Source organism: Micrasema longulum, unplaced genomic scaffold (genome assembly GCF_059751315.1).
Source record: "Micrasema longulum isolate JH-2025_06_02 unplaced genomic scaffold, ASM5975131v1 h1tg000611l, whole genome shotgun sequence".
NCBI classification, from domain to species: Eukaryota; Metazoa; Arthropoda; class Insecta; order Trichoptera; family Brachycentridae; genus Micrasema; species Micrasema longulum.
The window spans coordinates 1,086,545-1,111,208 of record NW_028277807.1 but is presented as its reverse complement, the minus strand read 5'-3'; the positions used below and the strand labels follow the sequence as shown (position 1 = coordinate 1,111,208).

General features: G+C 29.8%; 1 protein-coding gene across 1 annotated transcript in view; it reads right to left on the bottom strand.

Moving 5' to 3' along the window:
* LOC148280148 (uncharacterized) overlaps positions 1–24,664 on the bottom strand; it is a 385,000-nt gene that overhangs the window by 229,768 nt on the left and 130,568 nt on the right.

The following is a 24,664-nucleotide window of genomic DNA, read 5'->3' as shown; positions in this document are numbered from 1 at the left end:
TAATAAGTATTAATATTGCCCGTATTTCCGTTATAAAGCCTACTTAGCGTAGCAATTGTGTTCTGTTAACATGTCCGCAAAATATTACGAACGCGGACAGTCCATAAATCTAAAAGACATCAATGCCCGGTCAGGCGTCAAAACTGATCCAAATAAACAAACACATAAAAATTTGTTGCGTACATTAATCGAAAACGGTTGATCAATCGTTGGTGCAATAGAAACTGTGCTTGATATAAGAGAAAACTGTGATATCAATATTTCATGCAACTAAACTGTGCCGAAACTCAGATTTTACGAATGATTTTTTTACTGTCCCCATCCGCCTAAACAGCATCAACGCATGGTAAAATTTAATATAAAAACTTGACTACAATTCAGAATAGTACAATCATAGGTTCTTATAATATTTTTAAATATGACACATGAATGGATGAAATGCCGAATCAATTTTGGTTTATCAATCATTATCACCATTATTCTCCTTTCGGTACATGGTGGTGCCTACATGGTAACTGCATTGGTAAACCAAACGTAGCGTATTTAAATCATCTGTTATATGAAGGAAGGCCCTTGAGGTAATTTTTACAGAAATTGCGCTCTATAAATTATCCTTCAGGTGCCAGCCAGTCCAAGAACAATGAAATATCCCAGCTTAAACAACCTTTGAAATCAATATTTTACGTCAACCCTGCTAGAAATCAAATACAGGACCTCAAGAAAGGTTGGTGAAGACATTAACTACTACACTATGAAGTGGACTTATCTCCATTCGATTTCCTTTTTCAAGATTTTTTCCTGAAAATAGCCATCGAGTCAAAAATATGAATCCAGCGTTCTGGTTCGATTTTACACACAAAACTGTGGTCTTCATCATCGGAGTTGTATTTTATTGATCAACAATAATTTATATTTAAATTTATTTCAACAGAGAGGGAAAACATTTTTGAGAATGGAATATGGAAGTTTGGGCATTTACAGGGCTTAAAACCTGTTTCCCTCTCTGTTAAAAGAAATTTAAGTATGAATAACTCCCTAATCTATGAAATCCAGCCAGTCTGCAAGCATTTGGACATACTCAAATATTGTAGAACAATAATTTGTTTTATGAACAAAATTTTGAGTAAAAACGTATGTCCTAACCTACAAATGATGATAAAGTGATAACTCAAACATGACCTTTAATTATCCTTGTAAATGTCCAGATTTCCTAATTTTCTTTTCAACGGGATCCTCACTTACTAGATTTTAGGTTTTGATTTATCAGTCTTAATTATCATGTGCTCAGGTACTTCCTTACGCTACGAAACGGGAAGATGCTATTGCAAAATTGATGATTACGAGAAGGGGGATCCTAATTTTGCGGAAGAAGTCCCCACAAGATAGACTGTCTTGGGTAGAGAAGCGACTGGCGATTCTCTTTAGAAGACTTCCTGAAGCCCTGAAGACAGAAACAGATAGGAGCGGGTCCTTACGACATACTTTTCTTCAGCCAACATGGCCATGACTCTTCTACCAAGAGCAAACGGCTGAGAAGAGTAATCCAACTCCCTAAAGAGTTACAATCAATTATATTTACAACCAGTTTCACTATTAGAATTTGTTTGAATTATTATTAAGGAGTATATGGTATCAGAAAACTTCGCTTGCCAGTATGAAGAAAATTTTCTCATAGTTATAAAAAATGCGTGGTTGATTTTTTAAGTAGGAAACTATCGATAGAACTGATTTCAATACATCGAGAGTCGATAAATACATCGATCACGTACGTACAAACTCGTTTAGAATTCTGTGCGTCGCGGGGCGCAGCGGAACGCTCAAATATTTTCACCTCCTCAATATGCACAAGACTGGCAGGAATTCTATTTATTCGATAAAGATGGCGTCGTTTTTCTTTAAGACTTGAGCTACCATGCACTAAAGATTTTCTTATTAATAATCATATCTTTGTCAAAAATATTTTGAGAGAAGTGGATATTTAATTAATTTTATTATTAAATACCTCTTATTCGTTGCTTATATTTTTAAACTTTCTATTCTGTATTGTTTCTTGTCTTGAGTGAAAAAAATTTTTTTGGTGTAAGCATGGGTGTTCTACGTTGATATACAAAAAAATGGACAATATATTTTGTACACGCTGTTTGTTTACCCAATAAAAAAAAAAAAAAGTCAAGATATTACAATTAAGTCCCTGGACTGGCACTTCAAGCTTAAGACTGAACCATATGATAATGAAAAATATGTAGAATAAATATATTTTTTTGATCAATTACAATAAATATTGATTCAAATGTTGTTTTTTCATATGATAAAAAAAATCTCTTTCTGACTGGAGTATACATAGTATCTACTGTAAACAAAAAAATTATTGTCAGTTGAATGTTTAAACTTGTATGACTTCCCATTTCCAACAAATATGAGAACTTACCAAAAAGTTATTTTAAACCAGTGTTTTTAAACCTGTAAATTGTAGTGACGAACGGTGATATTTTTAATGGGTAATCTAAAAAAAAAATTTGTGCATAGATTGTGTAAGTAAATTATATATAAGTACTATAATTATAAATGTCTTTTTTCTGTGATTCTGTGAAAATCAACTCAAATAACTATTATTCTTAACTTTGCGATATATGTAGCTTTATTCTAAACTATTTTGATACAACACATGTTCAAAAGTTTATTAAAAAATAACACAATGACATTCAGCAGATAATTCCATTATGATTGAAATGTCAACACCCAGCACTGGCTGACTGTATTTAAAATAAATAATGCCAAAAACGGCCACATCGAACGCCACATGTCTTATGTGATACATAATATGTAAACGATATCATATCAAAGAAAAATAGTCCTTCGGAAGTAATATTTGAAATACAAGTTTTCAAATAGAGAACCTTTAAATAATATTTGTAACCTACAAGCCCGTTTTAGTACTTAAAAAACGCAACTGGGTTAAAGATTTAAAATAAAGTGTACTTTTTGTATGAAGAAATAGGCTGAGATAAACGGCTAGTTTCATCGTTGACCGATAACAGGCTGGGCGCACTTAATTTATATTTTTTCGTAGTATGATATAAACGGTGGTGATGATTTTTAATAAATAAAATTTATTTTTTCCCATAAACATAGTTACTATTAAACATTATTATCGATATTAGTAAGCTGTACATAATTGCTTATTTAGATGATTCGCCCATGGAGGATTGCGAGTCCCAGAAGGGTCGCATTGCCTCGCTTCGGGAGTCTTGATCGCAATCACGGTAAAAGTAAAAATAATGACCTTAAGTCCTACACTATAACATAAATACAAAAATTTCAGAATCGTGTTTTTTTTTTGAGAAATATTTGCGTTCTTATGATTTACCCAAATATTTGATTTTTAGGGCTATTTTCAACGATTTGTAAATAACTCACTATTAGAAAATGGAAATCAAGTTAGGGTAGAGTGGGATTCGAACCACGGACCTTTGGTCCATGAGTCCGAGACACTAGCCACAGTACCACTACTCGGTTGTGTTTTTGAAACGCATATAACCAACGTTATTTCACATGATTGAAATCCCCTATTGTAAATCTAGACTCGGGCAAAGACCTTCTTTTTTATAGTTCCAAAACTATTTAATGCATTTCATAAGGACAATATGATAGAGATCAAATATTTAAATTTATTTCGATTTAAAATTTTGTTGAAATTATGGACAAAAAAAGCATACGTAAAAAACTCTTTATTTTTACATTTTCAATCACAAAAAAGTTTTGTTCTAATACAAGTACTTATTTTTTAATTATTTTTTATATCTATCTTATTCTTCCAGTTGCCTTCATTAAACTTTAAAATAAAATGTAAATTCACGCAGAGGCCATGCTTTTGTGGGATTTTTTTAGAGTTTATGTAATAGTGTATTTTGTACTTGTAACTTATACACCTATTGTAAAATACAAAGAAAAAATATAATAAATGTAAAAATCATTAGGAGGATGTAGTGAATGGCACTAATAATAGAATTTCAGCTTTCCATACCAGCTACGAATATGTTTTGTTTCTCTTTATCCGTGAGGCGTCAATCTTATGTGAATTAAATTCCATTTACCATACCGTCCGCATACGCATACCGTCTGAAGCGAAGTCTTTAAATAATATTGTTTTAATTTTGAATGTTGAAATAGGGCACACATAAACATGTATTATAGATCCCACGGCACTCGTTCATAAAATGAAAATTAAACACGTTGTCGTTGAAATTGTGGCCATATGAGTAGTATAATAAAAGTAAGGTCATAAGGGCGCTAGATTTTTTTTACTCGTAAAGGGGTTGCGTATTAAAAAATGTTGAAAAACACTGGTCTAAACTGTTAATCTTGCGGTATTTTGATACAACCGGTGTATCAAGAGTACTGGGCGTGTTTGGTAGCCCTTTCTCTTGTCTAGACACAGTTCCCGATTTATGATTGCGCATAGCTCGTTTGATTAATCTAACTTTGTACTATTTGAACACCGTGCAATTTGGAGATGTTAGCTCAAGTTCAAGAATAAGAAAACAATTCGTGCCATCTATTACTTTAATAATATTAATCATACATACATAGCTGTTAATACGAAACGAAAGTTGGATGAGATAAATAATTCGGTTGATTTCTCTTTCGGTTATTATTCATCTACTCTCAAATTTCAAACTAATATTAAGTATTTAATCAAAACAACCTTAACCACATCTTTCCATGAACTTTATTTAAGTCGGCATGAATTTCGATTCTTCTTGTCCAGGTGGATTAACAATATAGTTCTGCGTGCGAATTAGAACCAAAACCACGGACGAGTGCTTTCGACTCGATGACTACTATCAAGTAAAAATCCTAAATAAGGAAATCGAGTACAGATAAGTCTGCCTTGTGGTGTAGTAATTGGCTTATTTGCCTACCATGCTTGTGGTCCGGGGTTCGATGCCTGGGAAGATCTATATGAAATATTTATTTGAAAATGTGCTTTTACACTAGAATATTTCAGTCCTAGTCCCTAGACTGGCACCTGAAGCGTAAGACTGATCATCTTACCTTCGTGCAACAAAAATGATCGAGATACGTTGCGATTTATTTAATTATTTAATTTATTTATTTGAAAGTGATCACAAATCTCGTCAACACCTAGACTTTCATATTTTTATAATTATTTCTTCGTCTCAGTTGATATATTTGTAAATTTTAACAAAAAGTCAAATATATTTATTCTTGACCGGATGATTTCAAGTTGACAAGCAAGTATCTCTTTAATTTTACTGAATATATGTTAGTCTGTAAAGCGGAAAATAAGATAAACAATTATTTTAAGATTTTGATTTTTTTCTGTAAGATTACTTATTTAGGTATCTATCAAAATTCTTGTATGTTAATTTATTTTAAACGCCCGTTGCTTAGTGTGTCAAGAACTTCAAACGATATCCAAAAAGTTTCCCCATATTATTCAGCGTGTCAAAGTTGCCAGATTGTAAAAAGAATTTCACTTTTTCTATTCACTCGTGTCCGTCTCGTATGTAAATGAATTTTGTCAATCTCACAGCCTCGGACAAAATAAGCAAACTCATACTGTCGATAGTATTAATGTTAATGTTGCCGATTGGGAAATGGAATTAGCTAATATCGCGTGAGCCTTCAATTAGACTCGGTTATTACGGACCAGCATTTCGGCATTCTGTGGACATTGTCCACTCGAGAACATATTATTTACATTGTATCTAGAGTAGATTTTGCAAGTTTTGCATCCAATCTGTGTTCTACGTATAAGAGCGAATTTATCTTGAAATACACAACTTACACTGATTGTAATAGAGATAATTTTAATAAAGCATTGCAAATATGAATTAGTGAGGAAACAGATTGTTTGTAATACATAAGACAAAGTGTGATTTTCCTTACTGAAAACCATAGAACTAATTAATATATTATCTCTCCGCCTTGTCTATAATTTTTAGGTCTGCCAACAAATATCCAAGTCTTTATTTCATTGATAAGTTGTCTTCTTTCATGCGATCACTGAATCAAATTCAACTGTTACCATCTTTCTCCTTCTTTAATTTCTACCTAGTTCAATCTTGTTCCCTCTCTCCCTTAATGTAACCCTACTCTTATTACATTTCATCGATCTGTCCACTATATCAATGGTTTCGACTATATTCACTTTTTCTGTCTATACTTTATAATATTTCGTCTTTTTTCCATCATACCATGGGATGTAAATTGTGTTTTTAAATTCCCATTAGGCGTATTTATAAATGAATAAATACGGACAGTAGCCAAATGAACAGATGTTGGCATTCACCAGTTGTAAATTATATATTCCATTGAAAAAAAACTGGTTAAGTGACAAACTGATCTTTGAAAACTTGGCGGAGCGGTGGAGAGAAATCACGCGATTACATAACTTTCTACAATGAAATTTACCATCTTTATATGATCTAGGTAACTTATCTTGAACATTCGTAGTAGATAGATATATATATAAAATGTTTAAAATTTTACAACAAAATAAAGTACTGTTATTCCATTAAAAAACCGTAGGTAATGTTGAAATGACTTTTTATCGATTGTTTAAGAATTATCAACGATGATTACTGTAAATATAGCGTTACTGGTTTTTAAAATCCAGCCACAATAACAGTCCAGTTAAATTTATAAACCGATATCTTTAAAGACAAAATAATATATACTTTACGCAAAAAAATACTGAATCAGCTAGATGAAATAATTTGAGAATAAAAAAATAATCGAAATTATTGATTTCACCAAATTTGCGTGATTTCCATTTTCAAATTAAACATTTCAATAGAGAACGATTCGTTTCTCAATGATATTTCAGAATTAATATAAAATTATGAAAGCGAATTCGGTTACGGTAACATTCGAACGTGTTAAAGTATCGAATCATTCTGTAGCAACTATTAATACCCAGCTGAAACTGCACCGAAATTTCCTTTATTCGCTGCTCGGAGTTGACTTTCTCCACGGGCGACCTTGCAGTGTGTTCTCCTGACAAAAGCGGGAATATTGCATTCGCGCTAATTTGCCAAAATGGCAGAAGTTTGAAGAATATGGCGGTGCTTATTGCGATGCGATTTCGTTTGTATATCTGTTTTGGTTCCTATTTTACAATTCACTGAGAAATCTAATGTCGAAATGAGAAACATGAAATTAACTTAATTAAAGCGTCGAAGCTGAGTTAGTACAAATCATACGAAAACACTAGAATAAAAAACACTTCGCTAACGCAATTTATTAAGCCGTGAATACAAGGTGATATTTGATAAATATAATATAGTTTTATTACAATGGTAGGGTAATAATTATATCAAAATACTATCGGCGTTTAGGCAAAAGTCTAAAAATGACAGTTTTGAGTTAAAAATGCCAAGAGACAAACGTCACCAACTTTATTAATTGATTTGGTGTTTATTTTGTAGAACTCCATATTTAAACTTATAATTAGAAATCAAACACTGATTTGAGTCTACTGAAAACTTTATTTTATTTTTACAAATATAAACATATAAAAATAAAAACTTCGTGACAATTGTTTCGCCTTATTAGGGCATTTTCAAACGAATGTGAAGATTATTTAGATTGAATGTCCTTATATAGTTATATAAATCAAGGTACTTGAGTAGAAAATAAAAATAATCTTATGAACTATAGCAAGTACATTAATCATAATTGAGGGAAAAACCGATGGTTAAGGGTGAGGCTAAGTGTTTAATAGGTAATGGGAAATTTAGGTATTTGTATTTGAATTTCGGTGTTAAAAATAAAGTGTTCAGTAGACTCAAATCAGTGTTTGATTTCTAATTATAAGTCACCAACTTTGTTAGAAAAAAGTTACATAAATCAAAATTAGTTGTTTTTTATATGTGAATATAAATTATCGCCATTTAAAACATGAAAAAAAAACATATTTTAACTACAACATTATAATAATTATTCATAATATTTCTTAATAATATATTTTATAATAACTATTTTCCAGATTAGAAACAATAAAATGTCGCTTAACCAAATTCAAGCCACATCGCCTCATTAAAAACCTTGCAGATATTTCAAATGTATTAAAAGAAAAAAGTTAACTATAGGATTTGTTAAAAAAACATGAACAAATTGTGTTGTATACATAAAACCTCCAAAACACAAAACCTGATTTTTCTCCAAACTTTCAAATGACGATTTGTCAAAACGATGTTTTTTTGAGTTAGTGACTTTTGCCTGAATGGCGACGATATGATAATTGTTATGTAGAACAAATACCTTGACATGTAATGTGAAAACAATGTTCTCCTTTTCCTTTTTTTTAACATTAAAACGATTTTATTCAAAGTTTTTTTTCAAACGAGTTATTATAATTTTGTAAACAGTTTTATTATTTTGTTTAAGCCGATGTTTTATAGATTATGTACTATCTACATATACTTATTTTATTAATATTTATTAGTTCTTTGTCGAATTTTAAGTTGCCGATATAAAGCTAGTTATGCAAATGTCCTGCTTGAACACTTTATTTGGTAGGAGCATGGATAACCTTGTAATAACAACATTGATTGAATAATTACTGATATATTTTGTGGCTGTGGCTTTTTACAGGGATCAATCTCGACGACTGATTATATAAATTGTGATATGTATCATATTTAAAAATCAAGCCTTTTCAAATGATTTATCCATAATAATTTTTTAATATAATTAAATTGATAACAAGAAACGCATTGTAAAAACGAGTAAATAAATTTCCATTATTTTTGCACTATTGGTGATTAATTGGATAAAACTTTACTAACTTATTGACTAATATAATTACACAATCGGTTGTAAACCAGTTGAATTATCGTTGTTTTACAAAGAGATAAAGAAGTTTTAAATTACAGAGTTTTTGATGCACAACATCCAAATAACGTTGAGTATTTAATATTATAATAGAATAAATTTACGCCTGCATTAAATCTCACACCGACTGTGCAAAAATGCAAGAAGATCTCGACAGACTTTTTCAGTATTGTAATCAAAATTTACTGGAATTAAATATTAGTAAATGTCATTCATTTTGTATCTCGCGCAAACAAACAACAATCAGCTTTCCTTACTCTTTTAATAATACCCCGATCTCTATAACAGATAGTCAAACTCGCGACTTAGGTGTTATTATTGATTCGAAACTAATATTTAATATTCATATTGAATCAGCCCTAAAAAAACATATAAAATGGTCGGACTTATTATGCGAGTTTCAAAACCTTTTAAGCATGCAGAGACATATGAAAAACTCTACAAAACATTTGTTCGTCCCCAGGTAGAATACTGTACTCCTATTTGGTCACCTTACTATAATGTAAGTATTAATAGACTAGAAAGGGTCCAACAATTTTTTTTTAAGCAGGCCGACTACCGGTTAAACATTAACTTTTCTAATCATGCTAAAAGTATGCAGTAACATGGAATAAACTCTCTTAAAAATCGAAGAATAATGTTGGACCAGTTATTTTTATTCAAATTAATAAATAATAAAATTGATTCTCCTAACCTACTAGAAAGACTTCCATTCCGTGTGCCATCTAGACCGACAGGACAAAATCTTTTGTTTTACACTGAAAACGCGTCAACAAACTATTTTAAACAATCTACAATACCTAGAATATATTTACCGAGGCTGATACTTTTTGTGACAATGTATGTAAATTTAGGTCAAAAATTATAGAAATTTTGAGAGAAGCAGACATTTAACATTATTATTATATAAATATTTTTACATTTATTATATTGAACATAATTTAAATTATTGTATTAAGTGTAAACATTTTTTTTGGTGGGTGCATGAGTTTCTTACACTAATATACAAATAAATTGGCAATATATGTGTACATACTGTTTGTTTACCTAATAAAATAAATAAATAAATATTACGCATTTGCCTACCGTGCAAGAGGTCTAGAGTTAGATTCCCGATATGGTTAACATTAAATATTGGATAAAGTCTCTGGACTAGAAACTGAAGCGTAAGACTGATCATTTAAACTTTATGTAATATATATACGCTGCGCTTTATGTAGAAACGCAGTGCCATATACTCGCATGTGCATGCGGAAACGGAAAAAATATTGTTCCCTGTGTGAAAAATGGTATGGTTGTTATTTACGTTGTTTCAAAAAAAATGTCCATCATCCTTAAACTTTTCACACTTAAAACGATGCAACTGGATTTAGCAAAAAAAGGGTTTTCATATTTTAACGAGGTAACTTGATTAGTATGAAAAACTTATTTATGTATATTTATAAGTAAGACGCCCGTGGGAAGTTAAACTCTCACCTCCAACCAGCTTAAAACTTTCAAAATAAAAGATAATGTCTTAATTTTAGAGATGTAATATCCAACTGGGTATTACACGCATTGTACAGTTTTACAAGCAGTAGGTAGATGGATAATAGCTCTATGGCGGTAATGTTTATGCGCTGTTAATTATAAAAGTGAAAATACTTTTACTTCAAAATACGCTCTTCAATAACGGGTCTAAGGCGATAGCAAATAATTCACAGTCAATCACAAGTCACAAAAAATAATATAAAATGAGTAAAATAAACGTACATATTTTTAAGTACCTTTCAATATTGTATTTTATCGTAATAGAAAATAACGATAACAGAATGATTTATTGAGACAAAACTCTCACTCCGTTCAACAATGCTTTTATGTAAAAACAAGTTCTTATTTCAGTATAATTTAAATAACAACTACCGACATTAAATTCAATGAAAACACAATATTTCAAAACAATAACTTCTTACCGATGAACGAGTTTAACCCGTTTAAATATATTAAAATTGACGATTTCACCTAAGAAAATCTGTAAATAAATAAATATTATGAGCATCGCTACTCCGTGGTAAAACGTGTCAAATATTTTGTAAATGTAATGGCTTTGTTACCAGCACCTAATGCATTCATTTAAACATATTAGTATCAGGGCTCTTGAGCAAATAACCAACACTATTTTGAGTATTGTGAACGTTTTAGCTAAGACAAATTTCGAATTGTCACATCCACAACCACAATACACGCAACTCAAAAAATCTACGTGTGTCTAAATTTTGCTCAACGATGTTACGCAAAAAGACTTCAATTAAAAAAAGTTAAGCTGCTCCCAATTTAACGAACTGCCCGATAAACTTAAAAACGAAATATTAAATAAATCTCCAGATCTCACATAAAAAATAATATAATTTTTTTTTGGATAGCGATAGTTTTTAATACAGTTTCTTCGAATGGTGTTTAAATACTGCGATTTGATGTTTTAAATATGTTTTCTTACTATATTGGATTATATTCATTGAAATTATGTAATGTTACAAAAATAATTATTTTTATATACCGTCTTAAATGATATTTTCTACTCCTGTGAGTTTAATATGTTATATATTATGTATTGTGTTTTATTAAAAAATGTAATTTAAAATACACTAATAATATTTTTTTACCCTAAGCAGCAGTAGTTTTTAACCATAAGCTTATATAAACGAAAATATATCTTATCCCAATAATCACATTTTATTTATTTTCAAATATTTCACTCAGACACGTGGTTTATCTACAGCTTGGCACACGATATACTACTAATTATACACATTAAACGGTTTGTAACCATGTCAGTTCGGTATTTATAAGCCTTTTCTCGGCGGGAGAAAATATAAAATTATTTCTATTTCTACGGAAAGATACCTACATCAATTACAATTATTTTCCGTAAAAACTTACACAAATTAAAATTGTTACCAGTAATAATAGTTACACGAGGCAAGCAAGCATGTCTGATATCAGGCATAACGAAATATTTATGCAAATTGTAATTAAAATTTCATTCAAAAGCAGCTTATTGAGCATTGCCATTAAACATTCCCTGCATTTTGCGTCGAATTTCATAGAACATTAAAATAAGTAATTTAAAGTCTTTTACTATTTTCATAAAGTATATTGATTAATGATTCGGAGATTCGATAAATTTCTCCCAAATTCAGTAGTCGCAAAAACAGCATTTTATATACCGACATTATAAAATTTATGAGTGATTTCTCTGATGTATTTTTTATTTCGGAGTTGTGTTTGCATCAAGCTAAGGTTAATGCGTTTAAATAAATGCTTTTTTAGGGTTCAATAACCTAAATATTGATTTTTTAATTTTATGGTCGCTTTATCAACATATGCAGGTATACATTTTGGATAAATTTAGAAACATGAAAAAAAAGTGTAATTTACAAGTTGTGTCGAATACTATCAGAGAAAGATTTTGTCAAATGGGTTATTTTATTCAAAATATTTACTTTAAATATCTTATTATTCCTTGAAAAAGAGGGTTATTTAATAAATACTATTTTACAGAAACGATAAAATTAATGCATGTAAGATATTAAACTGAAAATTTTGCTAGTATTTCCTTTTATCAAAAAAAAAATTTTTGTAATATTTAAGTATACATTTAAATAATATTAATTAAAAATATTTTAATTATAATTTAAAACGGTTTATTTTAAGTGTCAGTTTCATATTTCAGTAAAATCGCAATATGTATTTTTTTATATTTTAATCCTTTGTATGTTGTATTTCATATTCTCGTATATTTTTATTAAAACTTTACACAGGTTTTGATTTTTCTTTTTTTTCAATTACAGTGGTGAATTACAGCACAGTACACCTAGGTTTGAGAAAAATCAAATTTATTTATGTGTTCTCACCAGTGAATCGAACCCAGAACCTTCCGTGTGTAAGTAAAGTGTCTTAACCACTATACCACGGAGGCTGCTGTGTTATTATAGTATAACAATAATTTGTTTCGACCTTTTACACAAATTTAGAATATATATTTTTTCACATAGTTCTCCTCCGATTTCGTCAAATTTCATTAGGTATGTAATTTTCAAATTCAAGCATACAACTAATAAAACAAAAAAATGTTCAAAATTACATTGTATGCAAAATATATTTTCAGGAGTAGGACAATTTTTAAACGAAATAGAGTAGGACAATTTTTAAACGAAATAGATTAGGACAATTTTTAAACGAAATAGAGTAGGACAATTTTTAAACGAAATAGAGTAGGACAATTTTTAAACGAAAAAGAGTAGGACAATTTTTAAACGAAATAGAGTAGGACAATTTTTAAACGAAAACATGTTAGTATTTATTACAAAAAAAAATCTTGGTTTTTGTACTAATTTATAATTTAATTTAAGGTACATACCTACGAGTACATCACGTAAATCATCAATCGAACGCTTAAGTATTTTTTTTATTGTTGTGCATGTATATATTTCCGGTAAGCGAATAATTTTCTTTATTGTATTTACTTAATCAAGAATCAAAAGTAATTAAGCCATCCGCTTCCTGGGTTGAGTATTGAGAAATTTCATATATGTTTTTAAATGTCAAATTCACCGACAAAATAAAAAGATAATAGTATGTTTTTCTATAAATTATTATGCAAAATTAATACTGTCAAACAGTCGCCTGTACAAAACATAAGTTTTGTATTAATTTATAACGTGTATTTTATAGTTTTTCGTTGGAACACTGAGCAAATAATAAACTTTAGCATATAATCAAGAGAAAATTCAATTGATGCATGCATTTAGATTTACGCAATCACTACATATTGGTTCTTTGCGTAATTTAAAAAAATATTATATGCATAATTTAACTCAAATATGGCACCTACGACATAGTCTATAGTTGATAAAGGGACACGTTATTTTACACTATCTGATATTCCAATAAGTAAAACAAAATATTATATTATTTATTTATTTTATTTATTTATTTACATACATAAGTTTATTGTGCATTATTTGAGACATCCCAACTCTATTGGACTTAAAGTCCTGTTTTGAGATGAGATACAATAATGCAAAATGAAAAACATTTATTACAGAACGTACGCAGTTGATTTATAAATTAATTATTAAATACGTCATATAAAAGTGAATACAGATACAGCTCTGATTACAAATATTATCAAAATTAGTTCAAAATCAAACCAACATGTGTAGAAGGTAAAATAAAAGGAAGGAAAACGTAGAAAAGAGGAAGAATCAAATGGGAGAGATCAAAGCGTATATCAATAAAAAACCGTGCTCAAATCATTTTTATAACGCCATACGTTAGTCTTGCACTCGAAATAAATAATTTAACCGCTTATAGAAGCCCTTTTGTTTTTGGTTTAACAAAAACGTGTAACAGGTGGTTTTGTTTTGAGCTTGCAATTCTCGACCTGAGTACCTACGACGTATTGTTGTAAACTGTAGTTAACTTCGTGATTAATAATAATAGAATAGTTTTTGTCCGTATGGGTGACTCAAAAGGCGGGTAAAGTATTATCACTCTAAGGTTACGCACCTACATAAAACTTAGAACATTATTGGCCATATTGTATCCTATGATTATGTAGGACGTTTTAAACTTGTAGTATATCTAAACGGAAACAAAGCGATTTATTAAATAGAAAACTTCTGTTAAATATGTTTCGGCTTAGTGGTGTAGAGGTCAGCGCATTTGCCTACCTAACAAGGGGTTTCAGGTTCGATTTTTAACAATGTTTGAGTATGTCCAAATGCTTGCAGACTGGCTGGATTTCCTCCCTAGGGAGTAATTCATGTTTAAATTTATTTCAACAGAGAGAGAAAACACTTTTGAGAAGGGAATATGAAAGTCCGGGCATTTACAGGGCTTATGACCTGTCCTTGGCTGGTTAAAGTGGCCACTTTACACACTGTGTAACATTCACCATTCACAACTCTTCCATCTGTTGACTTTTGTGAAGTAAAAGAGCTAAACCTTTATCACGTGGGTGAGATTTACTTCACGAAAGTCAACAGATGGAAGAGTTGAGGAAATGTGGATGTGCATACAAGGGCAGAATAGTGAATGTTACACAGTGTGTAAAGAGGCCGCTTAAACCAGCCAACGACAGGTCATAAGCCCTGTAAATACCTGGACTTCCATATTCCCTTCTCAAAAAAATTTTCCCTCTCTGTTGAAATAAATTCGATTCTTAACATGGTTGACATAAATTAATTATTGAAAAAAGTGTTTTTATGTCCCTAGACTGGCAGCTAAAACGTAAGACTGATCACCTTACCTTCATGAAACAAAAATGATTGAGATACCCCGCGATTAGTGTACCAATGCAGTGCCCTTTGTATCATTAGTTATAGAAATAGTAGTAAGAAATATGTTCAAATCAAAAAGTGTCCAGAGAGTTGAGTTCACAATTTATTGTAAGTAGGTATCTATTTAACAAGTAAATAATGTACTGTACCGCGTACACGAAGTATCTGGGTACCGAGTTACACGTAGGTACTTTCTAAACGGGTAGTTGCGAGTGAAGACATGTCTCCGAGTGTATCAGTTTTCTAAGCACGCTTCTGGTGATGCCTAATTAATATTCCTCACAAATCTATCAGATGTGTGGGCCATTTCTTCACCCCGTAAACTACATACAAAGACAAACGAACGTCGTGGATTGCAACATCAGACAAAATATTTTATTTTTTGTGTAGTTGATAATACGATTCGCATAATATGTGCCTATAATGGCAGACTTGGCATACATAACAGTAATGACTTGGATATCTCTTCGTTCTACTATGATCTTTTTAAATTGTGTTTTAAGTTAGTTTCTTTATCGGGTTAAAGCGATATTGCCACATTTAGATTAAAAAACAAATGGTTTTAACATCAAGATTATGTTAAATAAGTAAATTAATATTTGCATTTTTAGTTCTATGTTATAGTGATTTTCCACAAGCCAAATGTGTAGTTACATTATTTAATAAAAAAATACTATTTCAAATATAAATGTACGTAAATAAGCCATATGTATATTATGGAAAAAATCATGTTCTCAGTTGATAATATTCCGAGCATAAAAGAAAAACTGGCCACATCAGAATTCTTGTTGGTTAGCATATCAAAATAGAAGTTTTTACATAGTCATAAAAATTTTTTTTTGCTATTTAGTACACTTTTGATTTTAAGTTTCTTTTTATTTACACGAAGGATTCGCAATGTGTTGTGTAAGTATGTAAGTCTTTGATTTTGACAATATTTCCTGTATCAGATGTTCATATACTAAATTGATTAATTTACAATTTTTTTTTTTAACTTTGAGATATAAATAGACTCGAGTTTTTTTCACTACTACATTAAAGATTTTCAAATTGTAAAAAAATACTTGGCCATTTTTCCTTGTATGCTCACAATATATAAAACATTTGTCAGTGTGTAATAAGTTTATGTTCCTTTAATTATGTTTATTTTATTATAATATCAAATTTTTTAATTGGTCGTCTATATTATGAAAATCCCTCTCCTCCACTCCTTCGCTCTATTTTCTCATCCCTTCACCTTCTTAAGAGCTCGTTTTTTTTCTCATTTCTTTTATAATATTTTTTTTTTCTCTTTATTGTGTAACATGTTCTCTCATTATATTTGTGAAAAACTTTAACTGGATGTATGTTCTCCCTCTCTGAGCACGATCATCTTGTTCCGTTATAAAGGTAGAAATATCAAATAAATATGATGTTATATTTTATACGTAGTATTAAATATATTCAAAAGTTAAAAAATATATATTTTACAGGTAAAATAAAATTGATTAGACAAATTAAAAAAGTATTTTTATTTTACGAATTTAACTTTATATTTTATGACTTCTTAATTTTTGAATATAAACATTGTTTTGCTATTAAAACTAATTCAATCGATTCCTGACTTTTTTGTGAGATTAAATAAATAAATAAAATACACTAATAAAAAATAAAAAAACGGTTTTCTTTACTATGTAAATTCCAGTTTGAATGATAGCCGGAAAACCTATTTGGAAAATACCTTGACGAAATAAACTCTAATTAAACTGTATTTCAAGAAAAGTGACTGAATCGCTGTGTTTAATGAATTATTTTGGTATTTGCGTCTATTGTAAGAACAGCCATTTGATTTCCGTCTGGGAGTTTCAAATATAAAAATAATATCAGTTAATTTTAATGGATGCGAATGTCGCAAACCCCGTGTGAAGTAAATAGAGGTAACAATGCACTACTTGTATCTAACGTGCCATATCATGTGTACTGAGAACATGGACTGCCTTACGACACAATTCATTGTAATACTAACTTGATATTTGCTTGAGAAATACTATTAGCAAAGAGAAAATTGTATAGAAAAGGACACACTGAGAAAGTGATCGAACCTTAAATTTTCTTTGATATTTACAAATACATTTTTCATTTGAAAATATTTTGAAATTGTCCAAATTTTTTTAAACAAGGCATTTTTAGAAAAGAATTTCACCATCAAAAGACCAAAGAGGGACAGAGTACTTTAAAAAGTACTCTAATTCTAAAGAATTCATTATTTTTAATTTTAGGAAGGGAATTCATTTCAAGATATGACCAAATTCAGATATAATCGTAAGAATGAAAAGTCCGGTAAAACGCACGAAAAATGAGGAAATCATATGATTTTGCCATTTTAAAACGAATTTTTCTTGAAAATCGCGCTATAATAAAAAATAAAAACAATATCTAAAGGTATTTTTATTTAAAAAATTATGTTACCAAAATATAATTTCTTTTTGACAGGTAGATTACGCCATTTCAAATTTAGACTAAACTTTCGGGCCACAATTCTCATATAAAACCTTTAAAAAGTTTTAAATTTAAAAAATTCAAACAATTTAATGGTTATGAATTGGAAATGAAGATAGGTGAAACAAAATCTTTTTTTTTTGTTTTTGAAAAGAATTACAAGAACTTTCTCAAAAAAAATGTAACATTTTTCTTAATTTCTATGAAACATTATGCCTTCGGTAATACTTTAAAAAAAATTGAAATATTTCAGTTTAACCTTTTTTTTTGAAATTTATTATCTTTTTTTTAAAGAAGATAGTTTTGGTTGTAATATTCAATTTCTAACAATATCTTTCTTAGGCTCTTACCGGTAGAAGTTTTTTGTAGAATTTTTAATTTAAAAAAAAACATAATTTCATAAATGGTAATGCGTCACTTCATATAAAAATTTCTGAAAATTTATGCTAAAATTTCATTTATTCCAAGTTGCATGCTCCAGGGAATCAGATCAGTTGTAGTATACAAAAAAAAACTTATCAGGCTCAAGAGAAAAACGTATGCTGAAAATCTGCCTTTTAGAACGTGCTTTTTTATACAGATTTTTTTTGTGTTTTTTTAAATTTCATGTGGACAATTTTTATTATTTTCCTCTACCTATAACATATTTCCAGTGCACATAGGAATACACGTTTTCTTTTTTTCTCCATATTAATAAGAGCTTTTTAAATGTTATAGAATTTAAGAGACAAGATTATATATATATATATTAGAACTTAACTATGTATCAACACCTGTGGACGAACTGCATTTAATGCAGTTCAGTAGAATTTTGATAAATAAATAATTTTTTTTAAATTTTGCTTTAGCCAAATCAAGTTCTAACTTGCTATTAAATTATTTGTTTAGGAATCTAACTATTGTTTAATTATTTTTGTTAATTTACAGAAAGAGAAAAAGAAATAATTAAATAAATACATGTCAAATAAATATTTGTATGACTACATTTTTGCAACTTTATTTTTTAAGTATGTTTTGATTTTAATTTTAATTATTTTATTTATTAACTGTATTTTCAATCATTAATTATTTTATATTCATAACTGTATTTTCAATTATTCATTGTTTGATTTTTTTAACTGTTGCGAACAGGACAGGTACAAGACAGTTTGCTAATACCTAGAGCATTCAATATCAAGACATTGCAACAATACCAACAAATTAAGAATTTATGATTACTGCGTTACCATTCTAAATTAAGTAGAATAATAATATACTACAATATATTTATATCATTTTAACAGCTGTGCATAACTATATTGTGTTTGTATTATATTATAGTTTTTTCATAGAAAGCTGTTATGTTTGATGTATATGTGTAAATGTTTATAAAAGGCATTTGTGTCGTGTCTCTAATAAAAAAATAAGATAAACTCAATGTGTAAACTTTAAAAAACAAATTAGGCAATTATTTTATACAGAACATATTTAGCAGCAAATAAAACCGTGAAACGTTGAAAATTTCAAACACTTGATAATCTCAATGATTTATCAAGTTATCGTTTTGTACGTTTAGTATTAACATTGATAACATTTTAACAATTTTAATTGGTCGCGCCATGTAATGTAACCTCAAGGTCCAATTTAAAGTTGCCGTTTAACTTTCCCAGTTCATAATATAAAAACTCCAAGGCTCGAGGCGATCGGAATTCAGGATATAGAATATGTTAAGCAGTTACAAGGACGTCTACGTTATTAGGCTCTACTGCTGCAGAAAATTTGCACTTACAATAATCAATATTCTTTATGTGTTAAAATGTTGTTTTGTATTTTTTATTGATAATTAAAAATAAGATAAATTTAAAAAAAGTATTTCTTACCTTGGTAACAGATTTTTTAAATTTAGTTCCTACGGAGTATTTTATCCTTTAAACAATTTAACACCTGTCGCAGTCACTTTTTTAACAGTGCGAATATCGACACACATCTGTTACACATAAAAAAATGTACGATGTTTTTTTATATCACTAAAACCACCCTTAAAAATACTGTCAGTGTCCAAAACAAAGTATCACTCGCGACTTTCTTTTCACGACTTCAGGCGTTCGCTGAATGATTCGACAAGAGCGCGAGTAGGGCGGTGCGCGAAATTCAGATTCCGAATTTATTTTGGGAATACGAACTCGATGGCTTCGGTCAGCCTGCGCGGCGTGAGACGGCCTGCCCGGGCAACTGTCAGAGCGACACTGAAGGCTGGCGCGCTCGGTAGAGGCGCCGCCGCCGCGCCGCGCTGTACCCCCGCCCCCGCCACGACGCGGCGTCATTGGGCGCAACTTTTCCAGCTTCGTCCTTTCAGCGTAGGAAGGAACTCGCAATAGCAGGAAGGCATTCCGGACAGCCCAATCTACTGATGTTCTAACAATACGAACGTCACATATTCACAAGCCCTCTGTACAAACTTAAATACAATCTGCTAAAAACTACTTTACACGAATTCTCAATTTTAATTTTCAAAGGTAGGTTCTAAATAGTTTAAACTTAAATCACGAAAATTTAAAATTTTCCGTGTTCGTACATCTACAGTTTTAATAGTTACCTCTTGTCAGTCGAAGAAATTCGTTTAGGTAATTCGCGCTTTGGTCGTCTGCTTAAAGCAGTTTTACATTAAAATAACACCGTAGCTTCGCGACAATTCTTGAATTTCGTGGAACAAATGTACAAACTCTAATTTTGAGTACGAAACAATATCGATTAAGAAATTCAGTGTTTTTATTTTATTTTATATTTGTAGAGAGTCTATAAAACTAAGCCAAAACGAAAAGAAAAAAAAATTGTAACGGCGCCATGATTTTCTAAGTTTTGTAATTACTCCGCTCGTGACGTCACTAATTTTCATCGGAAATCTTTTATAATGCTCTGTCTTTGATTTATTTGGAAGAACTTTTGACGTGGTTCGAAGTAGTTCTTTTATGCTTATTTTTTCATGCTTTTTCGAGAAACTTCGCCGTACAATTAATGTTATAAATATTACCTCGTGTAAGAAAACATTATTCCAATTTCACTAAACTTTTTCATTGTAAAACATGTAACAAAACGTATTTAGAGAAGCTATTTTCTTTTATCTTTTACTGCTTTTGGAATTTCATATTCCAGTTAAATTTCAGCATACATTTTATTTCATTTCTGAAAAATATGAATTATTTGTATATGTAAGTACATACCATTGACAATTACTGCAATGTATTTTTATTTCTAAACTTTATATTTAAAAAAATATGTCGTTATGTTACATGTAATATTGCCATAAAAACATACTTGTTTTAGTTTGTATATAATCAAGACCGATTTTTTTAGAATTTAAAACGGTTTTTCAATTTTAAAAAACAAAACGTAAACAGATATTTAAAAACTTGTAGTATGGAGCAAAATTCATTCCCTTCATTTCTAAACACATTTTGATACCTCTTTCTTTTTCTTTTTTGCTCCTAAGTGGACCGTGTGGACATCACCAGGCGCCTCCGGGAGACATCCAGCCAGCACACTCGCCTTTTACCGCGTCAATCCCGACATGCTAAAATATTTTTGAAAGGTGTTTTTTTAATTTTTTTAATCTAGTTTGTGCGTGGGTTCTAGTTCTCAGTAGATAAGATTTTACATATTTAGAAAGGATAACAATAGGCGTAGTATTTGGACTTGTTAAGGTGATCAGTTAATTGAGTCATATATTTAACCTTTAATCATTGCTACCTGTCAATTTATCAATATAATTTAGCGTGAGATGTCCTGATATGTTGAAATAAATATTAATTGTAATTTTTATTCGAGAAGAATCAATGCCTATTTCGATTAGTTAAAACCATGTCAAAAAAAATATTTTGTTTCATTTTCGTTGTACGTAGAAATACAATGTACATTTGAACCTCTATAATGCACAAGATGCAGCATTAAGTACCCGTCTCGTGTTCTTCCAGTCGGTAAATACTAAATAGCGTTAAAAGGCGCGACATATAGCTAACTAGTAAATTAGCATAGTCAGTTAGTATTTTTTTCTCTACTACGCGTTTTGCACGGCAAAGTTGACGGGACAACGCTTTTTTTCAAAACACAATTTCAAACAATCGTTCTATGAAGCATCATCTCTATTTAATTATACCTCAGTGGTTTTACACGGTTTCAAAATAACTCGGTCCAATTTTTTTTTAAAAGTAATTATTTAACAACGCATAATCTATAACTAGTATATATATATCTATACTTATATAATAAATACGAACGTGTGTTTGTTTTTTTGTTTCACCTCTCAACGGAGCAACTGACAGATTTGATATTTTGCACAGAGATAGCCGAATAAATGGGAAGTAAAACAGCTTCCTCACTTTTCATTCCAAAATTTAAAAGTTAAACTAAAAAAATATTATAACAATAAGAAACATTATTTGAAAATGAGTAGGCGGTAAGGTGGAATATCAAAAAGAATCAATTTAAAATTAATTCTTTTAATTTCTATAATTGTCTCGCTTTAACTATGGTTAGTTTGGTTTGCTTTTAGTTTTGGTTTAGTTGTTGGATTTGGATTTTCGACGCAATAACGACAGTACTTCACAATAAACAAACGAATCATCGTATTTCTTTCATAGCGATAGTTGAAAGACCAAGATTCTTTCAATCCTGATAAATCTCTTTATAAAATGAAAACTCTTATTAGTTAATAATACAATTAATTGATTACCTAAATTATTTATCTAAGAAGATGCTGGTAAAAGTTTTATTAATTGTAATGTTAGATCGCTCTTTTACTCACTTGGCGTATAATTTAGTTAATTATGATAGTAAGATTGAATAATCTTTGTGACGTTATTTTAAAGCATTTTGATGTTATGTTATATGTAAAAAAAATTAAGGCGCAATAAATATAAATCAATTTCATTCTTTTGAAATCTGAATTGGTTTGTAAACAAAAAAGCCTTTCCAGCATTGTTTGTTTTTTAGTATACTTTTTTAACACGTTACTGTGTGAAACGTGTTCTAGGTGTAAAAAGAGGTTCCAATGTATTTACATATTGAGTGTTAACATAAGTTCTGTCAGTTATTTTTCAAATTTAAAAATGAGCACCGAAAATATTTTTAAAAATGGTAATGGTTATGATACCATGATACGTCATTCGGAAGAACAAGTTTTGCTTCAAAAGATATTTTGTTTGCATTTACGTCACAAAGACTATTTTATTTGATTACAGGCTTTTAAAATGCATTGTCAAAATACAAAAATGAGCATTTTTGACACTTCCTTGTGTTCGCGTTCAATCGAGGGAATAAAACTGCCAAAGCGGTGAAGATGCTATGAATTATTGGATTATTAATAGTAAAATAATGAAGGAGAATACATAATTGACTAATTTGTTGGTGCTAACATAAATTGCGTCCATTTTTTTCCAAATGAAGAAAACAAGAAGACACATTGTAGAAAAGAAAATGTTATTTTGAATGACATATATAACCTTTACGATTTTTTTAAAATTTGGTGCTCATTTTTAAATTTAGGAAAAATAGACACAACTTATATAAACACCTAATACTATAAAACTAAGTGATAAATCAGTTATAAATCAAATCAGTGAATTAAAAAAAAGTGTCAATAATTATTGCTTGACGTTCTGGATAAAAGGTATTTACGATTTGACGCTGTCTACGCATTTGTGTTACAACAAATCAGGGGTAACTTTATCATCATCATTACATGTCCGCTCCCGAAAACCCTATGCCTTGTAAAGTAGGCAGGGGTGGTTGAAGCTCGCAGGAGGCATCCGCAGAATATGACCCCGCCAATCGCATCGTCTCCGCTTGATGACAGATGCCCCTGTGTTTTCTGGGTCCCGTATTTTATTTCTTTGTACCTTACAAGGTCAAAGAAAAACTGAAATTTAAAAATATTAATAATAAGTAAAAGTTTTTTTTTTAAACTGATCTTTGCTGGTACAAAATAGTTAGATAAACATTTTTTTTTTCAAAACACAATTCACTTGAATTGTAAAACCTTAACGTTATTACAATTCAAAAGAATTGTGTTTTTTCTTGCTAAACATTTGTAAATAATTAGCTGATCATTAATTAAAATATGTATTCACGAAAATGAATGATTGCATTATTCTTAATTACGAGAGGTAATTTGTACGAATTTACATAGCAGTTTGTACTTATTGTGGTTAGTCTCTTTAAGAGGTAAGTCTTTGTGCATTATAATGATTGTACATAGTGGTGTATCAGATATGCGTACTTATTAACGTCTCCTGTCAATAATAATTTATTACCTTGTAACCTGAATCAAATCAAAATGTTCTCTCTCCTTCAAATTATTTTTATTTAATAGAAGTGCGTTTGCTCTTTTTTCACTTATTAAGTAGGTGTTTATCACTTATATCTTATAAATATGACAAGTATTCATAGATTTTGAACCATTTTTTTAGTATGATTTTTTATAATATTACCAACCTGTGCATTATTACCAAAGTTTAATGTTCCTTTTGTGTTATACCCCCAGAATATAAAAAAAGTTTAGTTAAAAATGCTCTTAAATATAACCAAAGCAAAAATTTTAAACGAACGTAAACATTTTATGGTTGATATTTAACTTTCATGGAATTTACAAAAAAAAAGGTTTACGTTCCTATGATTAACAAAAACATTAACATTTTGGGGCCATTCCCAACAAGTTATAAATAATGCACTATTTGAAAATGGTAATCGTTGAGGTGGGTAAACTGGTGTTCGAACCTCTGACCTCTGATTCGTGAGTCTGCTACAACCCGATTCGAACTTCAAAAGAAATAATTTTGTATTTTTATTCATAAATTTGTATAAATCATATAAGCAAATTTATAAAGAGAATAGCGTATGTCATATCATAGGGTATTTTTAATAATAAACGTATAATTTTTTTGGGCCAACACATTTTTATTTAATTTTCAATACTCATATTCGGATGCACCCAACATTTAGGAGAAATAATAATATTAAAATAACCT